General features: G+C 35.2%; 1 protein-coding gene across 5 annotated transcripts in view; it reads right to left on the bottom strand.

Annotated features, from left to right (window-relative positions):
• LOC120634662 (protein pangolin, isoforms A/H/I/S) overlaps positions 1-25,998 on the bottom strand; it is a 240,640-nt gene extending 214,642 nt beyond the window's left edge. For 3 of the 5 annotated variants that reach the window (XM_039905394.1, XM_039905396.1, XM_039905395.1), the window contains exon 1: positions 25,752-25,997. The gene's annotated coding sequence lies outside the window, so the exon portion shown is untranslated. Of the gene's footprint in view, positions 1-25,751 lie in introns of all 5 variants that reach the window. The other 2 variants (XM_039905399.1, XM_039905398.1) reach the window with 1 other exon arrangement.
• Positions 25,999-26,294: the final 296 nt, after the last annotated feature.

The following is a 26,294-nucleotide window of genomic DNA, read 5'->3' as shown; positions in this document are numbered from 1 at the left end:
TGTATCTAAAAAATATATGTTCTAAATCCGGGAGTTCATTCATCGCCGAGCATGCAAACCTCTAGACCAACAAAGACGCCCATGTTTTTGTTTAAAATTAAAACAACAACCCTGAATGACTCAACAAATATTGGATAAGTCAAAGTATCGAAAATAAACGATGTGAAAATGAGACAAATCTATTTCGAAGTGGATGATTATACAACGTTGATGTGATAAAAAGCCACATAAGTATGAACTGTGAGGGATTATGGAAATGATCAGGTCAGCAATGTATTAACATATTAACTTATTTAGGTAGATAAGATTTTTACTCTTTCCTCTGTTACTGCCAGATCTTTAAAATAGGAATAGTAATTATTATATCAAAGTATCAATTTATTTTAAAGATTTTGGAATCTTGATGAGACTCGAGGTCACACCGAACGATGATTTCGAAGAAAGAACCATTATTCGATATTACGCTTTACGTGAGAGTCTACTTGCGTTTAGAAAGTTAGTGATTGAAGTTGTTACAGTATTTCTAATGTGTAATTCGGTTTTTGAAAAAAACGTTCCATACTGAAATCGACGACGGAGAAATATTTTTTTATACAAATCTAAGACTGGGCTGCGTGAAGGCTGAAAACGAGTAAAAAAAAATCGCTATTACTTACTTTGATTTTTCCTACCGTTTTGAATATTTTTAAATGCTTGGCTTAATATAATGTTTAATAGTATATAACAAACCTTTGATTTGGGCTATTTTATTTAATGCGTCTGGTAGTTTCAGAGATTAACGCATTCAAACTAAAAAAAACAAACAAGATTCTTTAGCTTTATGATACGTGCCATGTGGTGACGGCAGATCAGAATACAGTGTACCTTAATATATATATATATACATATATATATATATATATTTATATATATATATATATACTACCTATTATTGAACCGACCCACGTAACATTATTTATTATCTAACAAAAGCAATCGACGGATATTACTGGGCACATATAACAAAACATACCTACCTATTCTTACAATTCATTTCCTTTCTATAAAACTGGTGATAAGCATCTGGTGAGAAGTCGGATAATAAAACGTATTTCGCTAAATAGTTTTTATTGCAGAATGAAGAAGAACTTATCTTTTATTGCTTAATTAAAGATTTACGCTTGACCACGGTCCCAATCTGATTGTACGCGAGGGTCAATGATGATCAACCAAGTTCACACCAAAGACACTTCATATAAACGAACGAATTAAATTACATATTAGAAAGATAAAAGCTCCTGGACTAAGTATGGAATCGAACCAGCGCCATCTATTGACAATACTGTTTAGCAGTAACTACAAATTAACTAGGCGGTGTTCTTTAGATTCCATACAAATCGTAGTTAACTTTCACGCAATCGAATAAGTAAACGCAAGTAGCCTGATCTTATGACAAATTCAATTTGGAATTTCCGAACCTTCTGCATTATGTCAAGTAAATAAATAAATTATGTCAAGGACACATGTAAATTAACAGCAGTAAGTAATTTTAAAACAAATGTTATATAGGGCAGCATGAGCAGTGAAGGTTTTGATGTACCTTCGTTATACGGTTCTGAAACCGACACCCGAGTCCCATCCAATTCTCGGCAGTTGTTCTAAGCTTCGCCCACAAGTTGATGACCCTGCCCCCGCAAGGTGAATCCATGGAATGCTTAGAAGTTCAACTCTAATTATGACAGTAAGAAGAAGACATTTAGGTATTAGACGCAGACAGCAATTGAGATCTGTAAAAAAACTGCCAAGAAATTACTCGTTTCTTAGACAAAAAAAGTTCAACTCCTAATTCAAGCACAATACGAGGGTAATGGCTTGTAATAATCATAAATACACCGCAATAGTCTTATTTACATACTTAAGTGCGCTCACAATTGCTATGATTTAATTAGCAACAGCGATTAGCCATATATGATTAAAGCGTCACGGTATGGTGGTCAAGGGGGCGGAAAACTACTTCCAACAATAACAGAAAAAGAACAACTTTTTAGAGGAAGTATACGCTAATTCCTGGTAGCTTGAGGAAAGCCAAGAAATGAACATGATCTTTCTGGCAGGGTTGCGAAATCCTGTTTGGAATTCAGGGAACGCTCTTGTCCAATTTGGATTTTCCTTGCGTGTGGTTGTCCAGAAAAGCTTCTACCATTTCTGCGTCATTGGGGTTTCAACCGAAGAAGTAAACTGGATATAGACCTCTTGAAAGAATGCCCACAACATTGTGCCACCTATTTCCAAGTATCTATGACTACATTGAAAACTAAGCGTAGGATTGTAACTCCAGCAATTTTTTTTAGCTTAGTTGCTTCAAAGTGGTTCATCTAGGACCTTGATCATTCAAATGGGAAGCTTAGATTATATCTATAAAAACGTGTGGATTGTCATACTATATAGAAAACTCTGCCTGTACCCATACCATACCAGGTTAACATAAACGTTAAAAGATCCTTCATCTAAAACAGCCTTACTGTTTAAACATCTGTTGACTTCGGTAAGAATGTGGCAGTACTCGACGAATGACACAGTTAGCAAAACCAGAAAACCAGTAAGCACGGGAGCATTTGCATCGCACTGATCAAAAGGACAGTACCACTTGTCTAGCAGTGTTTATAAAACCTCACACCGCACTCGAAAAAACTTTCCCGCAACGCCCCAGTGTCTCTCTAATGGCGGCCGATTCTAAGCCGACGCGATAATTATGTATCAATTACTACCATTCCAGTAATCGGACCGCTCGCTGCGCAATCACGCAGTGAATTTGCGCCTTTTTGCTGCAGCTGCAAGTTGAAGGAACTTTGTATTGTTAGCTGATTTGTTTTTAACAAGAAATCTAAATCTTCATTGATCCAGAAATCAAAGACTTCAACTAAAGTGTTCAGTATTGTTGGACGTGCTGTTATCGTCTTTGTTTTCTGTTAACAACCTTCAAACCCACCGTATGAGTAAATTCAGTTTAAACACATCCTGAAGACAATATCAGGTATCTTAAATAAAAGTGCAGATCCTTAAGAAGCCTTTAACGTACTTATTCCGGCTTCCATTTTTATACCTATAATATAAGTACCTTCAAATAATCAATAGGCATCTTCAATGCAAGCGTGATGCAAACATTAAAGCAATTAAATATCATTAAATTAGTAACACCTAGCAGATTTTTACTGTCGCACTTTAATAAACAGGAAACCTTAACAGCTATGTAATGTTTACAACACTTCCAGAATGCCTGCCACTTATCCTGTATTACATACTTAGTTTAGTTAGTTTGCAATAGAATACTGTACACACAGTACTTAACAAAAAATTTAATTAACGCATGCTAATTATTTAAATTAGTAAATTTCTAAATTACTAATTTCAATAATCAGCATTTCACATTCCCATTTTCTGAATCTACGGGTCCGTGTTACCAGGAATGCAAAACCGTGAAACCTCTTGTTCAGCACTTGTAAAAACGCCTTTTTACTGCTTTGGGAAGTAAACCAGAAAACAAGCAAAACCTCGATCGTTCCTAACGAATCAAAACATTATCAATTTTAGATCTGGCTAGAAGAATCTGGTTATTTAACTTACGAAAGTTTTGTCACAGAACAAACTCTAGGAGTCAAATGAGCCGTCATTAAAATTGGAGCCTCCTAAAACAATATTAGAACAAAGGGCAATAAATTATAATTTAATAGTGTCCAACACAATGGTGGCTTTGCTGACTTTTTGTTACTTGTCCTTGGGGCCCGTTAGTTAGGTTGTTGGCCAGGTAGCTAGTTGAACGTCTTTTTGTACCACGCCTTGCTTAGATACTAGTTTACAACTAGTTTTTTTTAATTTAAGTAGGTAGGTAGTGATTTATACGGATCATACAGAGGGTTCGCCTCATAGTAAATTAAATAAATAAATAAATATACTACGACGATACACACATCGCCATCTAGCCCCAAAGTAAGCGTAGCTTGTGTTATGGGTACTGAGACAGCTGATGAATATTTTTTTATGAATATAATACACATAAATACTTATAATATACAGATAAACACCCAGACACTGAAAAACATTCATGTTCATCACACAAACACTCTCCAGTTGTGGGAATCGAACCCACGGCCTTGGACTCAGAAAGCAGGGTCGCTGCCCACTGCGCCACTCGGCCGTCAATTTTTTCAATTGAAAACCATCGCCTATTTAGAGCACCCCTCACGGCATTTGAGGGACACGTGGACTGCTGCCACCCTGAGTACATCTACGTCAATCTACGTCCATCTACTTGAAGTGTTAAGTTGAGCCTTATTAGCCTGTTCACCAGCAACCGCGCTTTTAGCCCGAAACACTAGCAATATGCTTCTGGCCAGCAGAAATAAACACAGCGGTGGAGCTGTCACAAAAATCTTTACTGCTACTAAAAAAGCTTACAAATAAGCCTATGTGATTCAAAACATCGACTGGGCTTCCAATACCTTTTCATTACCTAGTACATTTTGGGCTTTAGACATAGGAAGGACTTAACTAGGTTCTCCATTCAAGATTGATTGACAATAAACCCTTAATTGTTAATGTCTCCAGGTTGGTTTGTGGTCAAGGGCATTCATTACCAGTTATGTTAAAATAATAAAATATACAATTTAAGTCAGAGCAATTACAGTTTTTACGAGTCCAAGTTAAAATTTAATTAAAAATGCAATAACTATAGGTTGCAGATGGTTACAGTTGTCGGAATAAAATTCAAGTTTCGCCCTTAAATGGACATAATTAAGGCAGGAATGGATTTGAAAATAATTATGTTGCGCGAACATATAGTATGGAAACCCGACTTAAAATGATAATAATAATTAAAAAGGTGCGTAGTTTGACGACATTGCGCCTTGCTGACAGTTTAACTCGTCAGTCATAAGGCAAAACTTTATTTATCCTAATTATAGGCCTATAGAAGGAACTTTTGATGCGCACATATTTTTTTTTCTGTTGTAGCTAAACTATGGTGATAACCACATTCTTAAATTCAAAACGAAGTAACTAGGGTTTCAAGTATACCCCTGTCTGATAAGACGCCCACTACATATTGAGTCGGGCATTTTTTTATTAGATAATCAAACTATCAGTATGTACCACTTGTAGCCAAGTGGTTAACTCCAACGATTCCCTTTCGGGGGACTTAGTTCGATCCGAAGCACGCAGCTCAAACTGATCAGAACCTTGTGCTTTTTTAATTTAAACAATTAAAATATCTTTTGCTTCAACGGTGTAGGAAAAGATCGTGCGTGCCAGCGTGGTGGACTAAGGCCCTAACCCCTCCTCATTGTGGGAGGAGACCCGTGTTCTGTAGTAGGTAATATGTTGATATGATGAATTAAAATATCATTTGCTTTAACGGTGAAGGAAAACATTTAAGCTCTCCATGAAGTTCTCAACGGCGTGAGAAGTTTACTAATCCGCACATGGTATTATATTTCTGTTAGGAGACCCGTTTCTTGTCGTGGCCCGGTAATATAATAATAAGAAATAAATAAATATACTACGACAATACACACATCGCCATCTAGCCCCAAAGTAAGCATAGCTTGTGTTATGGGTACTAAGATGACTGATGAATTATTATATGAATAATATACATAAATACTTATTATATATAGATAAACACCCAGACACTGAAAAACATTCATGTTCATCACACAAACATTGTCCAGTTGTGGGAATCGAACCCACGGCCTTGGCTCAGAGAGCAGGGTCGCTGCCCACTGCGCCAATCGGCCGTCAAATCGGTAATGAGTTGATGATGATTTTATAGCTCGATAAAGCAATATTTAGACACATAAATTATTTTTTTAATTAGCATGCTACATAGTGTACATATACATAGTACACACAGTACATATATAATTAAATTAAAAAATTTCAAAAGCTCAATATATTATTAATTTTAATTACATAATTGGATGATAATGACAACACTCTAATTAATAAATACGTCAATTAATACAATGACAAGCAATTCTATCACACATGAAACATATTAACCGACAGATTCTATAATATTTACGTGCTCGAAAAAAGTACAAGTTATATCGGAATCTTGAATTATCGATTCTTCCAATACTGCAATTAGAGTCGATTTTAAATCGATTTCGAGTTCTCAACGCATCGCGGAGGCTGGGAACCGGTTGGGATGTGCGTGAGCTCGTTGAGAAAACGATTATTATTATACATTGGATGTTATGCTTCGAAATGCGAAGAGTTGACTGTGATTAAAAATTGAACCTCATTGCACTTGGTTAAATCGAGAAAATAATAATTATTATTGTCGAAGGGTATACACTCCGTTATATACAAACTGACTTGTTGATCTAGTGGTTCGCATGTTCAACTATGGATCATATTGTCTGGGGTTCGGGTAAAGAGTTTTTGCTGTTAAGATTTTCTCAGTAACAGCCCGGACTTACGATAATATGGTAATTGTCCTCTCTTCGGAGAGCATGTCAAGGCGTAAATCCTGGCTACCATATGTCGTTGAAGCCCACCAACCCGCATTGGGGCACCGTGGTGGGTCTCTATTCTAAAACTTATCATATAAGAGGGCATGTGCCCTAAAGCAATACCACCCATTAACAAAATGAATAAATATAAATTACATTAAAATTTACTTTACCAAACTCAGACTGACTAACAGCCGGGTAGCACGAAGCTATGAATTCTTAATAAAACGTAAGTCAAGCAATTATAACAGTTATATAGTAATAATATTTTCGAAAATCAATCCGCAGAAAAAAGGTAACTCTTTATATCCTATAAATACAATTAAATAATTTACAAAACTAAAATCAATAACAAACAAACTTATAGTCGGGTTAAAATATATATTACCTTACAGGCAAACAATAATTACAGAATCGCAATGACATAACATAACGTTTTAATAATAAGCGTAATACCTAAGTATTATCCATATATAACACTTCTAACAGATACACTTGGGTTTCAACTAAAACAAACCCACAGAGAATGACCAAATCGGCACAAACTGTAAGATTCTAAGGGGCGTGATGGACTGATCTAAGTTATTTACTTAGTTTAATTGTACTTTCTCCATTTTAATTTAATAACGATAACTAAAACGGATATTGTGATGTTTGTGTTGTCAGAAATACCGAAATTACGAATACACTATATCAATGTAAAGATATCTGTAAGCCATATCTTGATATACACATCCATGTACATATTCGTCATAATTACCTACCTGCTCAGCCGTCTAACACTGAAGCTAATCTGAAAGCTGAGTGATCACAGTGTGCCAATTTACACCACATTTGTTATGCCCGGTAGCGACCAATTACGGGGCCTACACGCAACCTCCCATAGCAATACTACGAATCAGTTTGTAGTTTATCGGCCTCCCTAGAGCAGTGGTGGTCGCTGTGGTCTTGTTATTGGAAGTCCCTGGTTCGGTAGTATTTTTTTCGGTCTTTGTATTTGGTAAGTTAGCACTCTACCAACAAGCTATATAATATAGTATTGCGGTGCGATGCCGCGTAAAAACTGATAAGGGGTTTGCATTTAATATAATATAAAATGCCCACGATTTAACTTTAAATTTACTGTGTCATTTTTAAAAATAATACCTATTAAATACATATTATCGGTCGGGCCCCAACGACATCAAACGAGTCGCTGGGAGCCGCGGCCCAGGAACATGGATTTTGGAACTCCCTACAAAAGACCTATGTCCAGCAGTGGACTTCAATCGGTTAAAGTGATGATGATGATGAAATATATATTGCATAAAGTAATGTGAAAAGGAAGGCGTTATTTTGAATTAATTACAGACAAATAAATACAGCAGTCATAGACTGGTGGTTAAATCCTCAGCCTCCCTTTCGGGGGCCCCAAGTTCGATATACACAGACATACAGACCTATAAATTTTCTGGAGTTATTCCCGGTTTTCATTTCAAATAAATATATATCACGTACTTAAACGGAGAAGGAAAACATTGTGAAGAAACCTGCATGCCTGAGAGTTCCTCATAATGTCCTCAAAGGCGGGTGAAGTCTACTAATCCGCACTTGGCCGTGGTGGCCCAAACCCTTCTCATTGCGAAAGGAGACCTGTACCGTTAGTACAACATTTTTTCGCTCGCAGTCGAGGAGTCGGTTTCGAGTATTGATATACTTGAACACCAGAGTGAAATGGATTTTAGCGTCTTGTTTTAATGCTTAAATTTGCTTGCAAATCTTCAGCTAAGGCTTTAAGGCAGAACATTTGTATAATGAAAATCAGAAGTTATGAGGACTTAAACTCGTACAACAAGGTCCATTATACTTTGAAAATATGGTTTTTTTTTTTTTTTAATTATTTTTTTACTCGATTGCGACCGAGAAAACATAGTACTAACGCTACTGTGCCTTGTAGAAGGCCTGTGATGGGTTAATAATGACGTCCTGTTTAGTATTCGTATATTTTAATACCAATCGACGTTTTTTACTTTCAATCCAAATAAAAACTAATGAGTCTCAAAGTTTTTTTTTATTTTTATATCAGCCGAAGTGGCTAAACGTAAAATTAAAAGATAAAACTGGTTATATCGACCGTAACGTAATAAATTTCGTTCGGTCGACATTTAATGGGGACATTCCTAGAAAAGACTGAACTTTGACAGCGAATGAGACAAAAACGTTTCACTTTTTTCAATACCAACTCCCGTTAAGCTATTCTCGTCCTTATTCGCTTTTAATAACTAGCTAATGGCATTGCCACAGTACAGTACCCTTAGTACCTACTCCTTACCTACTGCTTAGCACCTTAGTCGCAAACTTAATCGTTTTCTAATATGGAAACACTTATCACCAAAGAAAATTCACGTTAGGAGTATAACTTCTTACGTGCACCGTGAATCGTACGGAGAACCTAGTGATCAACAGTTGAATCTAACCTAAAAAGAGTTTAATAATAATAAAAACTAATTAATCCTGTAGTAAAAATGTCAGTTTTATGAGTTCATGTAAAAATTTTATTAAGAGGGCAAAAAACTTCAGTTCACAGTTGATCACTAGTTTCGCCCTTAACTGGGCATGGAACAACTTGAATTGCATGTTAAAATAACTAAATACAAATATAATAACAATTATAGCCACTCCAAGACAAGATAGTTATCTTCGGATGTATTTAAAAGCATAAAAAGAAGTATAACCTCTTACGGGCGTACGTAATCACCAAAGATTTTTTAAAAGTTTAAATTCATGGAAATTCCTACAGCCTTTTTAAGGGAAGTGTGTAATGAAAAACCTTAGTACATATATAATTATTATATAATTTTATGCAATAAACTTGGAGCAATTCAGTGACGTCACTGTATTTCGATTCTCGAAGGCGACCGCGATATCGAACATGCAAACTTCATACTAAGGGTTACAGTAATGCAAATTTTTAGAGTCACATTTTACAAGGGCGTGACTTGTCCTTTCAAAAGAACTTATGTCATTGGATTTGTAAATGCCTAACGACATGATGATATATTGCCGCAGTCGACACTCTTCGAACAACTATTTTTAATCTATCACATGACACGAGTGGAAAATGTGAATGCAAACTTTGCAATACTTTTAAACGTTTGAATGAAAACAAATAAATGAATATACCAATCCTAACTTGGGCAGCGTGGTGCCTAAACCCTGCTTATTATTTGAGGAGACCCGTGCCCTTTATTAATTCCACTACAAGTAAGCTTTTGACTGCTATCTCATCTAATGGTAAGTGATAGTATAAGATGATAGCGGGCTAACGTATTATGGAGAATGGCAGCTTAAATCATAATAATAATAATTAATAAATATACTACAATTCACGCATTTCACCTAGCCCCAAAGTGATATAGTAAAACTAAGATACTGAATAATTTTATAATTAAATATATACTTATAATATACCGATGAACACCTAGGATACTGAAAAACATTCATGTTCACCACACAAGCGTTTTTCAGATGTGGGAATCGAACCTACAGCCTTGGACTAAGAAAGCATGGTCGCCGCCAACTACGCCGATCGGCTGCCAAAATGAACCCATACCGCTAATCAGTCTCTACGTGACATCACACCGGAACGCTAAATTATTTAGTGGCACGTCTTATAGGCTGGTACCTGGCAACGGCCGAAGCCTCCCACCAGACCAGACCACAGAAAATTCAGGTATTATATATTACAAATTAAATTACATACATACTATATATTACATACTATATATTACAAAATACATTGCCCCTGCCGGGATAGAACCCGGGACCTCCAACTTAAAACCACAGCGCTCACCGCTGCGCCAGAGAGGTCGTCAAACGAACATCGAAGCACTTTAAACATTGTTAAGAAAGTTAAGCTACAAAAAATATAATAGCTTTGAGAGCGAACAAATCGCTTTCAAATAACCACGTAGCTATACGAATGGATAACTAAAGAAACGATTAGTCATCGAGTGACAAGCTTGTGCAGTAGACACGAGTAGTTCGAGCGAATGAACGAAATTGAACTTATTCATGTGATTAAATAAACTTATAATTCCTAACTTAAATGTGTCTCTACTTTATCAAGTTCTCTATCTTTGCGCTCGATGCAACACAACTACCCTACAAAAATAAAAAATAACTCACGATACAAATCCACAATTCATGTGTTTCATATAGTCTAGCTTGAAAGCACTTTTAAAACGTCAAGTCAGTCTGTTTTCCGTGACTCTACCATCAGTTCTGAAGGCATATTCTAACGAGAAGAGCCGGCAAGAAACTCAGCAGATATCTCTTTTCCAACATCAACAATCTTAAGAATTTTTCTATCTTCTGAGAGATGAGAGCGGGTTGGCTTACTTCAAAGCAGCCTTGTCGTTGAGGTATTCATCAATCGTTTAGTAACCACGATTGGTTAAATATGTTTTATCTTAGGTAAAGGTTAATTACCTTCAGTTTCGTGTTATAAAAGCATATACCCATCTCCACAAAGGATTTCTGCATTTTTCTCAGACTATATACAGATAAAATTAATTATTGTGGTTTAAGATATCGTACATAAATGCAGTTTTGCTTATTACTAAGCTTAAAGAAAGATCGACATATCAAAGTGAAGTGCGCCATTAGTGATAACTTAACACTGCATGTCATTGACTCGTTCTGATTAGCTTAAAGCACTGAATTTATTGAGTGGAGCCAAAATATATCATCAATAGCTGTTGCCCGCGTTTATTATGGCTTTTTAAAAATCCCACGTGAACCGTTTGTAGTGCTGGGATAAAAAGTAGCCAATGTTACTCCGTCTTTTCTACTAGCTCTATGCCACAAATCCAATGCATTGGTTGCTAAATTAGGGCGTGAAGGAAGAACAAACAAACAAACACAATTCTGCATTTACTATAACCTGTACCTGGGCTGGGCATTGGCAAAAAGAAGATGAAGAGCTTTAATCTTCCTCGGTGCTTTAATATGGTTTAGATGGCTTCACATATTTATTGCCACATGTTTCTGATAAAAATTGAAGGGGTGACAGCACAGTGGTTAGGAGTTAGGATCGTGGCTTCACTTTGCGGAAGGCGAGTTCGAATCCCAGCACCCCTAACTTTTTCAAGTTATGTGCATCTTAAACGGTGAAGGAAAACATCGTGAAATTCTAAATTCAAATTCAATAATTATTCATTCATGTAGGCCTATTACAGGCAATTATGATGCGTTCATACATAAATGGTGACATATTTATGAGTTGATGGTGATAACTACGTAAACCAAAAGCTACGTGGGTTCCAAACGCGCTCTGATCTTAAAGCCTACAACAAACTTAGCAAAAACCTACATGCCTGAGAGTTCTCCATAATGTACTCAAAGGCGAAAGAGCACATGCTTCTCATTGTGACAGGAGACACGTGCCCAGCACGGCTAACATGGGCAGGAGACAATTATCTCCCCGAGGAAGGGAAAAAAATCTATCCTCACCCACAGCTTTATCAACTCTCACAGCACTGGCGCACGAGTGGAATTAATATCCAAATAATATATGTGTAATAATAAAAGGGATTCAATAATAAGGGAGTTAATGTTCAGTCGACCGTTATTGTTCCGATCGTCGTTTCAGTCAATGGTCTTCTCGCGAAAAGATTCGACCAACATCTTAAGAAGCTTTCGCTTAGTTGTTGGATCAAGGGTCGGATACAGAAGGCAGTAATCCTCGAAACGGCGCGTATCGTGAGGAGGTTCCACACACTAGAGCCCTGATCTGGATGTTTTTTTATAAATTTTTTATAGTGTTTTTTATTTTATTTTTCAGCATTGTTAATTAAAAAAAAAAAATGAATAAGAATAAATTATAGAAAATAATGAAATAAATAAATCTCCTATCAGGTGCAGGTGGACACTTTAATTATATCCCCTGGGATATAACCGGGGGATATAATTTTTGTCTCCTGTCTGTGTCCTGCTGTAGCATGCCGTAATGGGTGGATATTATGATGACTGAAATCGAATCCGCTCATGTCACGATGTTAAAGTACACATACAAGCCGGGCTATGAGAACATGCGCGAGAGTTGGGAATGCTAATGCGCTCGTGTTGACGAACGCGCACACTCTGCATACGGAATGCGTTTTGCGGTGTATCAGCTTGCGCTAGTTGCACAATAGATGTGCGCTAGATGCGTCAATACAAAGAAATGAAAGAAGCATATCTTTTAACTCACTCAACTTAGCTGCCTCGTTAGCAAGCTCCGCTAATCACAAAATTTTGAGTGCGTTTTTTTTTAATTTATTTTAAATGGTTGGCCAACTACTGTTGAGCAACTAACATCAAGCGAGTCGCTCTTTAAAAGACCTAAGAATGTGCAGCAAGCGGATGAATTGATAAATAAAGTATACAATAATTTAAATCGAATTATATATGTACATGTTACAAATGCAAACTACAAGTTCTTTCGCGCTACTATTATTTTGGTTAACGATGATGATGACGATGATGAACTATGTATTGTTATATCCTAATATAATCTTTAATTATCCAAGAAACTGCCGCCTTTTGTTCCACAATAAAACTGTAACATCAATATCAAATTACCAATATGAACGCTATGGCCTGTAACTTAAAGACCAATTTAACGTAACAAAAAACGTCAATAAAATGTTGTCAACTGTACTATGTGAATGCGTTTTTGGAATTTAAATCGAATTCCAGTTATCGAGCGAGTTCTGGTAGGTAGTTGTTAATCTTTTATGATTTACATACAGTTACACGTAGTACGAGTTCGTTTTCGTCACAAAAGTCAATGGTAATCGATAACGAAACACGAAAAGTCAGATTACAAAAGAAATTCTTCTTAAAAACGTGTTTTCGCTCGTTAGTACATTGTTTGTTACCCGTCCAAGTTTTCTGGGTTATGTAGTAATAATATGCTTACAATGATTGAGCCAGAAACCATTAGAGCATATCTGTACGTTTTTATATTTTTATTCCATTAGAAATAAGCCCTTGAATGCAATCTCATCTGGTGGTAAGTGATGATACACTCAAGATGGCAGTGGGTATGGTGTAAGGGCCTTTAAGGGCTATATATGACAGTTATATTAAACCTATACAGCGAATCGGTTTTATACACGGCATCGTTCTTGAACACTACGATCGCTTGACGTCTTTACTGGAAGAGAGTACGTATTGGTCGTGAAGAGGTTTATGCTACGGCTGGGATCTCATCAGATAATTTGTAGGTATTTAGTGTAGTATTATAGAATTGTGTAGTGAGAAACCCTAGTTTTTCGATGCTCGAAAACCATCGATGCTAGCGAGTTGCAAGATTTCTCCGTAAGAGTACCAGACTATATTTAAATTGAGTTTCTTTGTTGTCGGTCGTATTTTATTAAGTTAACTGCCATAAAAAATTTGACGAAATTGAGAAGTAAAATATATTTCAAATTATTATGAATTTTAGATATTCAAAATTAAATGAATCATTATCTCATATTTATACTGCCGTGCGTGTATCTCGCAAAAACTTTAAAATAGCTCGACCGAGCTGATTTTTTATTTTGTTTTGGCTATCTTAAACTTTGTTTAGGAAAAAGTATATTATGTGTCATACAAAGAACCAGCTGACTAAAAAAAATCCTAATTGGCAATGTTTTATGGATGCTGTCACTTCAGCATTCATTCATAATTTAGGATGTTGCGAAGTTCACTAGGAAGTCTAATGTTATTATAAAACAAAGAAGTTCTCCATGATAGTACGTTTAGATTTTTAAAAAATTCCCAACGGATTCTTCATAAAAATATACGGGTTATTTAGCATACTATTTTAAACCAATTATGTTAGATACGTTGTGCTTTTATGTAAATCAAAATAGCTATTTAAGCATATCATTATAATAAATATATTTGAGGATACCGGAGATTTAAAAGCGGGGACTGATGCGATTTAAGGCAGTACGTTACGCCCGCTCAGGTTGGCAGTGCGGTCGACATGCGCGGGATTTGCCCCTGTGAAACCTACATAGGTTTCACAGGGGCAAATAAGTCTCACTTACTAAACACATGTAGATTCTCGCGTCAAACTTAATCTCGAAAGCTGCTAAAACTGTAATCAGCATCAATGCGTTCCTACTGCGCCTCCTTCAAATCAGCTGTCATCTCGTAATATAATCTACGTCAGTAATTTAACATATTTAAAATTTAAAAACATAAAGTGCTTCAATCTTAGGAAAAATCTTAAGACACTGCAATCCCGATAACACTTGGTTGATAAAGTGACAAGCCAATATCACCAGTTTTCATTGTAGTAAAAAAAAGTTAATTAAACGGCGCGCAGTACCCTTGCGAGCGTAGGAAATGCGATTATATAAATAATTCATTTGAGATAACGACCAAAATAAGACGATTGTTCGCTTCTGAGAACGCACGTTTAGGTTCTTCTTTTTAGAGACCGGGGACTGTACGCTGCGCTGTTTTTTAAGGTTTATAGGTATATTAGTAGGTACCTATCTATATGCATACATTTATATTTTTAGAGGTTCACCACCATTACATCAACCCATTAACGGCCCACTACAGGGCACGAGTTTCCTCCCACAATGAGAAGGGTTTAGGCCGTCGTCCATCACGCTGGCCCAGTGCGGATTGGTGGATAGAAATAACATCAATCAATCAAATACACTTTATTGTATACCAAATACAAATCATTAAAAAAAAATACAAAATTAAAATAAAAAAGAAAAGGGGGGGAAAGGCAATAGGCGGCCTTATCGCTTGAAAGCGATCTCTACCAGGCAACCTGCCAAATCAAATTGAGTACATGAAGTTAAGAAGAAGGGTTTGGGTGTACACAAAATAATACTTAAATAATAAACATAAAAAATAAATAATAATAATAAATTAAATAAAATATTCTTACTTCATATACGTACACATATAATATAAAAATATAATAGAATATTTACATACAATTAATATAACATAATATATATACAATATATATTATACCTATATATATGTCATAAAGAAGCCAGGAAGAAAAAATAAAAGGTACTGTCTAACCAGCTTGAAAAGGGGGATACAACGCAATTACAAATAAATAATACTTATAATAACAAGAAAGGCAGATAACATTATTACATGCGTAATGTTAAATCGTTAGTCTTGTATATACTTGGTCCGTCACTTATAACTTTATTAAAAAAAAATATTAACAAATATTAAAATAAAAACTCATATCTGCCCAAAATGTATAGAAAATCTTAGCGATCACAACGCCCGCCTGCGCCATCTTGGCTGGAAAAAGGCGCCAACAGATACGGAATGTCTATTAAAACCAATTGTGGTTCTCTTGAATCACAAAAATTTTATTAGTTCTCCTTTGTATTGTTGTTAACTCATTGTTAATAAAACACTAGCTCTGTGTGCATAGGGTTAATTTTATTAGTTTCTCTTTATACTGAGAATAGCAGTCTCATTAAAATTCCTTTATCTTTCGAATCTCAGTCTTCAGTCTCGACTATGAATAAATATTTAAAATAGCATGGACAGAGAGGGTTAATTCTATTAGTTTTCTCTTATATTCCGAATTTTCAGTCTTGTTAATTAATCCTGGGCTAAAAACTTAGCCTATGTTATTCTCACGCCTTTCAACTGACTATACCAAAAATCAAGTTGATTGTTCAGTTAGGGCGTAAAGGAAAGACAAACAAACATACTTTCGTATTTATAATTAATAGCGATTGATGAAATATGGTTTTGTTAAATTGTTAATATTAGTTAGGATTCTGAAAAACTCAACTCTAACACTACCTGTAAAAGACATGGAATATTCTTAAAGTGAAATACCTACTTCAATAAAAAAAAAACAAATAACAGCTGATTATCTAAGTGCATTTATGGAATGAATCATATTATTTATGTCTATACCATTTACGTCAATTTTAATAAAATTCAAACTACGACTGGCTGGGACTTTTCTAATTTTGTTAATACCTACTCTTACTAAATGAGTAGGTATTTATAAAATTAAAAAATACTATTAAAATCCAGAACTGTTGATTAGATATTCGTCAATTTTTCAGCAAAATTGTATACCAGTTAATTCAGTAGTAACCAAAGTTAATTATAAATTTGCTTTAGGAATTCACTTCCTTTATTCGTTCGTCGAAATCAAATAACCGGGCGGGATTTTGACAGGTCATTATAATTCTTATTCCACGTCAGAACGGAATGTAATACGATAGGTAGATATATGACGCTATAATAATATACACGCTTAAACAAATAAGTGATGAACTTTTAATTAAACTGCATCATTGACTTTTTATTTACAGGTCATTGGCCTTACCTACATTATTATATCTGCAAAGAATCAGCTGAAGTGGCATCAGTGGCGTGCATAGAGCGTATGCACTGGGTATGCAGATGATATAAAATGAAGAAAATCTCCAGTACGAGTTATTATAACCTTAAGGATAGGCATTGTAAGTCCCTTAAGTATTTACAACTCGTACTGGAGATTATTTCATTTTATATCATCTGCATACCCTGTGCATACCCTCTATGTACGCCACTGAGTGGCAATTGGTGCGGCATTTAGTTCCAAGCCGATAAACGTTGCGATTGTGACTTGAAAACGCGTCACTGGGAGCCGCTGGACGCTAGCGAAACAAAACCTAGCGAAAGCCTTTTGCCTGAGCTTGTCCGGGGAAGTACTGCCGTCATGATTATTTCTGCTGCCAAGCAGCATTGTTTTGCTCCGGTCTGAAGGGCGTAGTTTAAATGAACTATGAAAACAGACTTGCACGAAGCAGAGAGAGAGAGAACGATGCAAGTTAACATAAGCTTGTAAAAATAAAAATGAAACTTTACATTACTTAATGCATAGCAAAAATATTAACTTACTTATTACAATTAAACAAAAAATAGCGAACATAAATGCCAACGTAACAAAACAAAATAATTAACCTAATTATTAATTAATAGCCAACTTAAGAAATGTTACAAAACATGGCATGAGTGCATTAACTTTAGTTCAACGTATTTAATATGGCGAATCTTGATGACATATAATTTTGTTACATTGAAAAAGTATATCTAAGTATATCATAAGGGCACACCAAGTTTTTATATACAGCAGGTGCGAAGTTAAGGGCTCTACACACGTCCATGTCTACCAATATGACGTATGACGGTTGATGTTGGGCAATTGAATTGGACCGTATGTAAACACGTTCATTATAATATAGCATCCAAACTGATCCTGATTATGTGGGCGCATAAGAAACTTGGCATGGTAGAATTTTGAAGTCTAGCCCTAAGTTAACTGAAGTAGCCTGAGATGCGTAGTGTTCGTAGTTTTAAGTTACTTAGTAACAGCTTTTACTAAGAAAAAAAAAAAAAACTATGATTGAGCTATTTTTAGCTACGTGCTTTTCTAGTTTGGACTATTTAATATAATTAAAATATCACCATCATCTTAAGGTTTCCCAAAGGGTTAGCGTGGACCGCTGAATAGGTCTCAGGACCTCTCGGAGGCAGATTTAGAGCAAAGTCTCGGATAGCTCCGAATTAGTGTATCCAAACACGCGATCCAATTTACTATATCCAGACCCAACTTATGGGGAATGCAGACTTGACAGTGTAGATCGCTAATGGCACAAAATATAAAAAATAAGGAATGCACGTGACATTGTATTTGACCAATGTTATAATAAAGTTTCAAAGTTTATTAATAGTTTTAGGGGTTCGTTTTTGCACGCTGTACCTTCTTTAATAACATTAATAAATAATTTTGATTATTTTAGGGGTAAAAAGCATAGGTTCCATACAATTTAGCCTAATGAGGATAAAACATCGTATTAGCTTTCGGTCAGTGTATCATTTAGACCTACTTAAAACGTATATTTTGGAATTTATATATATTTAATAATTTTTCTGTCAAACTATTTAGCCTGCCCGGTCTCCGGTATATTCTCTTAGTCGCCTCGTTGGACACCCGTGGAAAGATCCGGGATAGTGACAACTTGACGGCCGATTGGCGCAGTTTGCAGCGACCCTGCTTTCTGAGCCTAAGGCCGTGCGTTCGATTCCCACTACCGGAAAATGTTTGCGTGATGAGTACGAATGGTTTGCAGTGTCTGGGTGTTTACATTTATATTCTAAGTATTTATGTATGTTATTCATAAAAAGATTCATCAGTCATCTTAGTACCCATAACATAAGCTAAGCTTACTTTGGGGCTAGATGGCGATGTGTATATTGTCGTAGTATATTTATTATTTATTAACTTCTCGTATATTCTGATCTGCCACTAATTTGGCACTAATAAGTTATTTCGACTTTATGATACTATCAAGAGTCCAATAATATACGCTTAGTTTTCTATACAGATATGCCAAGCCTAATGTATGCGTGACATAACCGGTTTTTTTTAACGATTTAACTCTTGGAACCCTGTTTAAATCTTCTACCAATTTTTCGAATTGAGAAATACACTACGTTTTTATCATCATAATATCAACCCATTACCGGTCCACTACAGGGCACAGGTCTCCCATAATGAAAAGGGTTAAGGCCGTAAGTCCACCACGCTGGCCCAGTGCGGATTGGATTTGAGAACATTATGGAGAACTCTCAGGCAAGCAGGTTTCCTTACTTTTTTTTCTTTTACCGTTGAAGCAAGTGATATTTGAAATTTCTTGAAAGGAAAAAGAAGAGTTAAGAGGTGCGTGCAGGTATTCGAACTAAGCTCCCCGAAACAGAACCCAAGTACGAACCACTACGCTATCACCGCTTGGTATTGTATATTGCCGCTTTTTTTGTTTTAATATACGTCAATTAACAAGATGATACTAGCTGATATAGTTATAGTAGTAATTTATTAGTTAAAGGTATTTTTTTGTTGTAATGACATTAAGCAAATATGGACAAACGTTGTTTGTTTGTCATTTTTGAAATTGTGTTTGTGTAAAACTACTAGTACTTGCAACTCGTTTAAAATCTTTAAAAAAAGCAAAGTAATGACAATGTTTTTTTTTAATATTATATATATATATATATTTTTAAAGAATATATATATATATATAATATTAAAAAAAAACATTGTCATTACTTTGCTTATATATATATATATATATATGTATATATATATATATACGCGCAACAGTGAGCGCTGTGAATTTAAGTAGGATTCCTCAGTCCCAGCCCCAGGTTCGATTCCTGGCAATTTTTTTATGAAAAAAAAAATTGCTGCTGGCAATTCAGAATTTACAATTTCAAAATTTTCTCTGGTCTGGTCTGGTGGGAGGCTTATGCTGTGGTTAGTTTCCACCCTACCGAACAATATGTTAAAACAAATTTAATTAATTTTTGTTACTATACGATTGATGAATTTCTTTACGAGAATCAGGAGCCGCTCTCATCTCTCATAAGATCGAAAATATTAAAGATTGTAAACTGTAAAATGATGGCTGAAAAAGAGCCATCTGCTGAGTTTCTTGCCGGCTCTTCTTGGTGGAATCTACCTTGGAATCCGACTTGACGTTTTTTTTTTAATATGTTTTTTTTAATTAAAAATTAAACTAGTGCGCCAAAGGTGCGCTCCTAAACAATAGACATGAGTTGTTGGCCGTTTTTTTTATAGATAACTAGCGTACCCAGCCCGCTTCGCCGGGCTAGATTTTGCTTTTTTTTATTTAAACAATAAACTTACATCATTAAATTTTTAATTTAAGCCTCATAATATAATAAATCATTTATTTCTCTCCGTATTCATTCTCGTCTCGAGCGGGTGAAGATCATTATCTACACCCATGTACACCCAACAACAGAATATCATCATAAATAAAAGCTGTATTTGACAGTTTAAAAATAGGAGTGCTCCGATCGTCACCAAACTTTACAGGATTACTCGCCAGGTCAATCCGGAAATTCCTTGAAAGTTTCATTGAAATCGGTCCAGCCGTTTCGGAGCTTATACGGAACATACCCACACACTTTCTCTTTTATATATATAAGATAGATAGATAGATGGTACCCTGAGTGCGAAAGTCCGTCTCGCACTTGGCTGATTTTTTTTATTATCGATACCTGACCTTATACTCCATCGACACCGAGCATTACACAGCATTACAGATAACTTAATCATAATTGATTGTTGTTAACTTTAGTTTTTAATATTTCATTATTAATACCTAAGTCGATTAAGATGATTACTTTTTAATCACGTTTTTTTTTTAAGTTTTATTTTATTATATTAAGTTTATTATATTAAGAAACGATTAGGTCACGTGATTAATTTTTTTTCTAACTTTATTGCGTTGTTTTGAGTCGACTTTATACAATGTATTTGTGGTAGATAATTTTGTATGTTGCAACAAAAACCACCACATGTCAAATAAATTGATTATTATGGCATATAATTTAGTACTAAACAAAACTGAGTTTGCAGCGTGGTGGGTTTAAGCTCCATGCTCCGATGAGGCAAGCGGCCCTTGCTAGTCAGTGGGAAAATTGTAAGATAAAAATAACATCAATTTAGCTAACCTACATTTGTACAATCTTCATCTGAATGTCCCACTGTTTTGCAACGGTCTTCTATAATTAGCGCTTAAACCCACCACGCCGCTACGATGGGGTTAGGTTAGGTATTAGTAGAAATAGGTAGGTACCTACGTATTTTTAAACCTTCCCACAATACTGGGGCACGCCCACGATAGCTTTACTCTGTTTAATGTATACCTACTGCTCATCCCTACGAATCTTACTACTTACTTATTATATAAATGCGAAAATGTATTCGATGGATTGCTTTTTAAGGTTTTACGTGATTTATTGTAAATGATGATGCAATCTAGGATGGTAGCGGGCTAACCTTTTAGGGGGGCAGTTATAAGCCATACCCCTAATCGGTTTCCACGCGAAAACTTATGGGAACGATGAATTGATAGGCGGCACGTCTTTGTTGGGAGGTCTAAGCCTTCTATCAGACCAGACCAGAATTGGATATTATAAATAGATCGTAAGCTTATAGAAAAATCCTATTATAGTATAAAGGACTACGTAATCGATAAAAAAGCTTGGGTGTGAATTATTGCTCTAAACAGGTTGGTTTTGTAATAATTTTAAATGACAATGTGAGATGGTGATAACAAAAAAAAAAACACCCGGCTAAGTTTGTTGTGGGCTTCTTCTTAGACCAAGACGCTTTTGGAACCTTCGTAGGTTTGGTTTTAAGTTTACGAACATGGTTATCGGCATCATATCACTATCGTGTAATTCTCATGTAATGTACGCATCCAAAGTGCCACCTATGGGCCTACTTGAATAAAGATATTTTTGACTTTGACTTCTGACTTTGATAGTTTCTGGGAGTATGACATTTTTATCCTGGAAAATGACGCGGTTTCTATGGGACAGGATCTCAAGTGCAATGCTGCTGTAAACTTATAAATTTTAATGCAAAAGTTCTTAGTTTGCAATTTAACGCACTTTCTTATTTGGGGGGTACAGTTGGATGTAGGGGTACAGTTTATATGAATAAAAATTGCAGCTGAAGCCGAGAGCAGGGGCTACTAAGAAATATTATGAAGTAAAAAAAATGCCGACGGGCGATTATTTTACGCGTTGCATACAGATGGATTTGTCATCGGTTTTTATCCGATTTCGTATGGTTATGGTTGTCCGCGTTTGTGGAGCTTCTGATTATATTGTAGTTTATTACTACTGATATTTTGAAGTTGTGTATTCCAGTAAAAAAGTCGGGTGTAGTTTTTTTTTCGTATATAGAATAGAATATTTAAAAATAATTGTTTTGTTTGTGTATAGTCCATAAACTTTTCAACTACAACTTTTAATTTTATTGGAAAAATATTGCTACTTTGCGTTATATTATTGAAATATTCTTAGGGCTCCCCAATTTGTTTTAAAATAAAGTATAGCCAATGTTTCTTCTTGATAGTTCAGGTATCTTTTGGCGAAAAAATGGTTAAAATCAGTTCTGTCCTTTCTGAGCCTATTAGGTACAGACAAACAAACTCATCTGCTTTATATATATTACTTAACTACTGTAGGTTTTAGTAGCCGCAATAATTTTAGCTTATATATATACGCAATAGTTTTCACAATTTGAAAAACGACCTGGAAAGCAGGTTTCTAGGTACTTAGTCGGCTTAACTGCCTCAGTTGCCGAATTATAACATTACTGAACGCTTTTTCCTAGCAGTTTCGAAAGTTTTTATGACTCTTTTGTTTCACTTGGCAGCAGAAAAGATAATTTAAAGTGTCATTGTTCGTGAGTAATAATTACGTATTTTAAACTATAAACTTTTACAGAAGTTTTTACGTACGTGTAGATAGGAACCAAAAGAAAATATTCTTAAGTTTTTATTGTAAGTACAACATTAAAACTTAAGGAACCCCTTAAGTTTTAATGTTGTTGTTTTTTATTTCATCCCTTTTGGGATGCAATAAAAAACAAGCCGTTCTAAAACATTGAAATTATCGATCGAATTCAGAGTATGCCGCACAGATCAATTCATTTACAGCCTAGTCCTAGAATAAAATTATAAAAAAAAAATCTTTTTAAGATTGTTGCCAGCCAGCTCAACCAATTTATAGCCTTATTTAAGATTTTTTTTCTTTGATGATTGTCAAGAAAAGGCAAAGATTAATCAACTTACAGCCTATTTTTTCCAAGGATGATTGTTGAGTAAATAGGCAAAGATTAGCCAATGTTAGTCCATTGGCCGATCTTCAAATAATAAAACTAAATATGTCCATTACCTGTTAAAGAATTTTTTACAACCTATAGAGAGTAACGTAATTCTTTCCGATAACTAAAAATGTATCTAGGTACCTAACCAGTTATATTAAACTATTAAAAAGCTAGAGGAGCTTATTTTTTAAGTTAATACCTATATAATACTTATATATTTTGGTCTGTAGATAGCCTTTAGTTAAACAAAAAATACCATAAACCAACCAACCAGTTACTTATGATATTAGTCCTTGCATCAATAATGCACCCACCATAGATTATAGCTGAGTGTAAGTACTGATAGATGTTGTAACCACCTCACAGATTCTTTCTCAATCAAGTAGGTAAGTATTTACTATTGACGTGTAGGACCTATGTCCCCCACGCAAGCTTTAACAGCCGGGCATAGTAGGTACAAACATAATAATAGACTTATTCGTCATAGTTATGTTTTATATGCATTTGGCGCCGTCGATTCTTGTTATCAGTACGCAGGGAATTGTGTCGTGTAATTTATAACGTAATTAAATAACTTATCGGTGTAGTATCGCCGCGTGCAACGTGAACTTTGCGTCTTTTTGACCGCTAGAAGGTGCCCACATTTGTATTTTGTAATAGAAATTTATCTTGTTTAATAATTAAACTGTTACTAAATTTATGTAGTTCTTGACAGCGAAAAAACTATATATTATTCTTGACCATATGTATTTCTGAATACAAAAATGGTTTTCTGTTTTACAAGATTCAGTTAAAAATCAAAACTTACAAAGTTATCTCTGTGGAAATTTTAATTATATTTTTCTTAGTTGTTGAGATTGTGGGATAAAATTAAAAATTAACAAATGTTGACCTTACTGAGTTGTTTGATTTTCTTTGGAAATAATAATTATTTATTCTGATATTTCCTCACAGTACCTAGTGCTTAAAGTGAAATAAAGAGAGTGAAAAAGTAATAGGTGTGATATGTATGCAGATAATTAATTTTTATTATAAATACCTACTCTAAAAGTCAAACGGATAAAATTTAATGACTAATCTAAGGTAAGGACAACTGACATTGGCTAATCTGTGAAAAACCAGACGCGAAAAAAAAACCTTAGGTTAAAGAAGAATGTGAGAATCATTTATATGTTCAAAATGCTGGTGAATACAGATTAAGGATACTGACCGTTTCTATTGTAGTGTGAACCAAAATGCCGAGAAAATCCAAAGATCATAATATGATTTAAATATGCAAATCCTAAAAACTAGTGAAATTTTTTCAAGTTTTTCAACAGAGCCGTTTTAATAGCACTTTTTTCTGAAGTATGACAGTTTTTTCAGTCTTCATTTAGCTTCAACAGATGACAGTAGATTATGAAATCGTGTTTCATAATCTACTGTTCATTAAACAATTCTCAAATTAAATTTTAATTTTGAATTTAGAATAGGTATTACGAATTAGGATAAAGGTTCCACCTACCTAGGTACCTACGAACCCATTGTTTTTTCTGCAATAGTATTTTTTAAAGGTGTCGCTAGGTAGGTATATCTTTACAGTGAAAACATCGCAAAGGACTTTGCTCCCGTTTTTAAGAGAAATACCTGCGACTTGACGATCTTTTTATCAAATTTGTACAAATAAAGCTATCTACCCAACCTAGGTAGGTAACGTAGTAGGAATTGTAAAATGTACTTTCGGATAGGTCAGCTAACAATTCTGTGGTATCTTACCCAGGTTACCTAACCCATCCATCTGTGTTACTGCCAAATTTTTGTCCTTTGTTTTATAATTTTTTTAATTTAAATATCTTGTAATTTTTTGACACAAATATTTAACTTTCAACGATAACCTTAAGTTTAAGTTTTATTAGTTAAAAAATGACTGGGATAATTTTTCGGTACAAGGTACATTTAGTAGATATTTCTGTGTGGTATTTTCCCGCCGTAAAATTAGCCTATGTGCAGAAAAATTTTGCCAGAAAAAAAAGCGCTGAACTTTAAATTCGTTCCTGCGATTTAACAGTTAAAAGGTAACAGACAGACACACATTTTCGCACTTATAATTTAGGGATAAATTTACCTATCAAGTAGATAGGTAAATTTATCCCTTAGGGTTACGAGACGGATAAGTTAAAAACTTAGGTACCTATGTTAGTTACGTGTTCACGATTACCCAAAAAAGAAATTGTAGTGACCTACCTGCCTATGACAAATCAAATGTAAGTATTTAATAGTCAAAGAAGATATAAACATTGATAACTTTTCTGTTTAGTAACCACCGAAATTCTCGGTGTTCGATTAAGGTATGCCTAATATATCGTATAGTTTAGATAAGTGAAAGATTTTAATCCCAAAAGTTTAAACTTTAGCGTTCACATAGCGCGGTCGGAAGCTTTGCGCGGATTCATTTCTACACCAAGTTCGGAATACGCGTTTTGATCGTTTTAACCGGCGAGAAGTTTATTAAACTACTGATGGGATGATGGGCCTTATATTAATCGCGTACATACCTAAGCATTGCGTTGTCCACGCGTTGATCCCAGAAAACACGTCCAAAAAACGCACTTTGTTAATCACAACACGCACGGGCACGTTACATTCTCGTTATCACACACTGTCGTCGATTGTTGCACTCGCGAAGAACGTTGTTACGTATACACATTATTTTGTTTACCGGCAGTTTGTTACGGTGGTGTCAGCAACCAGTGACCACAACCGGCCGAGAGTCGCGGATACACTGCGAACAACAATGGTGCGTCGCGGGAACGAACCGACACTCACACGGGCGCACCTCACCCACACAGCGCTGAGATCCGTGCACCGACGTGCGCATATAAAAAACCAACGATCGGTATGCAGACGTTCGGTTTGAGCAGGTCCTCGGCTTGACGCTGTTTTCGTCTGCGGTTCGGGGTGGCCAGGTTTCGAGGCGAAACTTCCACATTCAAAATATTTAAAGAGTGAATTTTAGATGGCTCAGAAATAATATAGATGTTCTTTGCGTTAAAAAAGAACTTTAAATTTTATCATATTCAATTTATTTACCTTATAAT

Source organism: Pararge aegeria, chromosome 24 (assembly GCF_905163445.1).
Source record: "Pararge aegeria chromosome 24, ilParAegt1.1, whole genome shotgun sequence".
Taxonomy (NCBI): Eukaryota; Metazoa; Arthropoda; class Insecta; order Lepidoptera; family Nymphalidae; genus Pararge; species Pararge aegeria.
The sequence above is the reverse complement of the archived record's forward strand: the minus strand, read 5'-3'. Positions and strand labels throughout refer to the sequence as shown.